Genomic DNA, 3,954 nt, shown 5'->3' with positions numbered 1-3,954 from the left:
TCTCTCTCTCTCTCTCTCTCTCTCTCTCTCTCTCTCTCTCTCTCTCTCCTTGCTCTTTAAGTGATCTTGTGAATGATAGGTCAGTTATGTGGGAATGTCACATAAGACTCAATAAGCAAGGATTGTTATCATCATCTATCTTAAAGGACTCTTTGGAGAAATGATCATTTTATATAAAACATCTCTATCTTGAGTTAAGCTAATTGGATCCTGGGTGATTCATGGTTTCTGAGGGTCAGTCCATTGTGGTGAAGAGGGCACAGTGGAGATTCATAGTGACAGAAGTACATTGCAGAGGCTCTTTGTCCATGGCTTCTCATGAAGCAGCAAACAAGGCCAGTATCAGAGGCCAGCAATCACTTTAAAGGTTCACTCTAGCACTCTGCACATATGCACAATTGGTTCTCTTTTGAGACTCCTAACAATGGGAACAAGGGGCTGACATTTTATTGGCTTTTGGGACCCTACTCTTCATATTGAGTCACCTTGCTACAAGGGGGAGATGCTGAGTCTTAATGCAACTTGATATGCCATGGCTAGTAGATACTCATGGGAGACCTGCCGTTTCCTAAACAGAAATGGAGGAGGAGGACTGGGAAGTAGAAACAGAGGGGGTGGAAACAAGGGGTATGGAGAGAGGGACTAGGAGAAGAGGATGGAGGGGAAACTGTGGACTGTGGCCGGGATAAAGATGATAGATTAGATAGATAGACAGATGGACAGAGAGACAGAGAGACAGAGAGACAGAGAGACAGATGATAGACAGATAGACAGATAGACAGATAGATAGATTATAAAAGTAAATAATCTGTCTATTAATTAGGCTCTATCTCCTAAAGTATCTTCAGTCCTCAGTCTCCCTAAGTGGCACCATTAGTCTGGCAACTAGTAATTAAAACATGGGTCCCTTGAGGACCTAAACCAAAACAAAGACCAGTAAAGAAATGTAAGCAGTTTACAAAATCCTGTGCTAAAAAATCTGAGTATAGCAAGCCCTCACTCACTTTCTTCTGCATCTTACTATTGTGTCCATGAAAACTGATTAAGAGTATCCAGTTCATCTGCTATCTTGACAGAGGTTGTAAAAGGGAGTCCCTTAGAGCTGTCATTGAGAAAAATTCTTCTTGCTGCCTGCTGTAGACAGAGTTCTCATTTTCTATTCACGAGTTATCGTGGTTTTTAGGTAGTATTCACAGTATATCCCCGAATCTCTTCACAAATGTCAGAACTCTATGCTGTTTTGGGCTTTTGCTAGATTTAGTGCTTTTGTTTGTTTTTGGTGTCCAGTAGCAATCACCACAATTGCATCTATGGCTGCTCTGTGTCTATATGTGCTAATCTTGCATATGTAAACTCTTTAAAATAATTCTAGGAAACTAGTTGAAGAGTATGTGCAATTGGGGAAACAACTTTCCTGCCAAAACTTCCAGAGTTTAGAGATGTTTCTTCATTGTAAACATTGATCAAGTCATATGCCCACATTATACTCGCTGGTTTTCTGTCAACTCAACACAAGCTAGAGTCATCAGAGAGGTAGGAATCTGAGTTGAGGAAGTGCCTCCATGAGTTCTTGGTATAAGATATTTCCTCAATTAGTGACCAATGGGGAAGGGCCCAAGTCATGGTAGGTAGTGTGGATTCTATACGAAAGTAGGCTTAGCAAACCATGGGAAGCAAGCCAGTAAGCAGCATCCTTCTATGGCCTCTACATCAGTTTCTGCTTCCAGGATCCTGTCCTGTTTGAGTTCCTGTCCTGACTTCCTTCGGTGATAAAGAGCAATATGGAAATGTAAGTCAAATAAACCCTTTCCTCCTCAACTCACTTTTTGGTCAGGGTGCTTCATCGCAGCAGTAGAAACCCTAAAACACAAGTTAAGATTCAATTTTCTCACATTTCAAATAGAAATAAAAACAGTTCATCATACCCCAAGGAGCTTACATAGTAGGGTCTTATCACAGTAAGAGAGAAAATGGAAACTGTTCACCCTGAAACTCCTTTGAATCTCTTTGTTTCTTTTTCCTCAATACATACATGGGTTTGTATGTTTTCTTCTTCAATATTCAAATTTCAAAAGATGTCACTTGCACTAGATTCTGGGAACAGCCCATTGTGCTGTGGTCTGGAGTCTGTCTTCGTTTCATGTTCACCTCACTAGGTTCTCAGAACTCTTCATGGTGCTCAAACATCAGAATGGAATTCATCAGTCTGCGCAAACATGGAGTCAAGTGGGAGACCTCTAAAATCATCCAAATTAAAATGATCTGGTTTCTGCTCTTTTTTTCCTTCTCCTATTGACAGTTTGCTGTGGACAATGCATCTCACACTCCAGATCAGCCATATCCACTCCTGGACAGCCCTTGTAGCCCAGCACCTCAAAAGCCACTGCCCAGCTTAAGTTATACTGACATTACAAACACTTGATAATGATTTGCTTTTTCTGACAAATGCAATAGTATAACTAGAAGGGTCTGATGTAAACAAGCTCCTCTCAGTGTTGGTAGAAAGAGAACAAGTAGAAAGAAGGTTGAGTTTAATACAAAATAGCTCTTTTTAATTTTTTTTATTTCTTTTCTGCTTGATAAGAAAACTCAATTTCTGCCAGTAATTTGTGATACAAAGCTCTTCTTGCTCTTAGGGTCTAAATAATTGTGTAACCGCCATTTGTTTCATTTGAATCCTGGCTGTCATTTCCTGTCATGAGGAAAACAAGAGAAACTCTGCACACAAGTTCCTCCTCTGATTGCCTGTCAGCCTCACAGGCAGGAGCATCTCAAAACTTGTCCCTGCCCAGGCACTTCATCTTCAAATAGAAACTGCATCTTAATTATAGCCTTTAATGGGCTGTTGCACTCCAGGATCAATATGTCTGACAAAACCCAAGCCCCGCTAAAAGCTCATTAATTCACATCCGACTAATTCAGGATTTGTGATGATTTTGGCAGGAACCAAGCTGGAGTTTACCTTTTGTACTTGCTGCTTACAAAGGTTTAGCTTGGCCAGTTAATTAGGAAGCACAGAATTGCCAGGGAAGCATTTACTGAGCTTCTATTTGCATGAAGATAGAAAAGGGATTGTAGCCTCTGGACTGCTCAATTTTCGCCCTGCAACTCCAGCTAACTGCTAGTTTGCATTAGCACTCTAGACTTGCAGATGGGAAGCCACAACCTCAAAAACAAAAAAGACCTAAGACCTGAGACCTTATGACCTGTGGTGTGTCCCTTCCATATTTCCTAACAAGTACCTGATTCTCTCTCTCATTTCAGGTATAATCATGATAGACATAGTTTCTCCATGGGGACAGATATCTTTTTAACCAGACCCTACTTTAACCAGGAGTGTTTAATTATCCATTTCCCTTTTCTACCCATGCCTCAACTCAGTTCTATCTATATTTAAAACCTACAGTGTCTGTCAAGACCCTGAAAACAAACTTGGAGACACTGGACTCTTTAACTATTTGTTTCCCAAAGCTCACTGAATAAATCACCTCCAGCTCTTTTCAACCATTAATCATCTCTGCAACTGGTAGAAAAGGTCAATATGTAGAGCCTAATCCTTTAGGACTACCAGACCTGGAACTTATCCCTAGAACTCTTCTTAGAATTGCTAATCATCAATAGGTAGTAGCTGATCAATAAGGAATATGAATACTTTCTTGTCTTTTTTCCAGGCCCGTCTCTGAACTCAATAGTGTTAAGCCAGAATGGTAAAGACAGATGCCTTCAGACATCTCCCCACCAGTTCCCATTGTTGGATATATTAGTTAATACTCTAAAGATATTCCCTGAGCCTTTCAGAAGTTATTGGCCAAGGGTGTGACCTTGATAATGTGCATGGAATTTTGTTTTGTTCTAGTTTTCAGTTTTTTAGCCTGTTTACTGTCTCATGTATCACTTCCTAAATAAAATAGCTACCCTCTAGTCTCACACTATGGTTTTGGAAATCAAGCCAGC

This window comes from Microtus ochrogaster, unplaced genomic scaffold (assembly GCF_000317375.1).
Source record: "Microtus ochrogaster isolate Prairie Vole_2 unplaced genomic scaffold, MicOch1.0 UNK3, whole genome shotgun sequence".
Lineage (NCBI taxonomy): Eukaryota > Metazoa > Chordata > Mammalia > Rodentia > Cricetidae > Microtus > Microtus ochrogaster.
Note: the sequence above shows the minus strand (reverse complement) of the source record.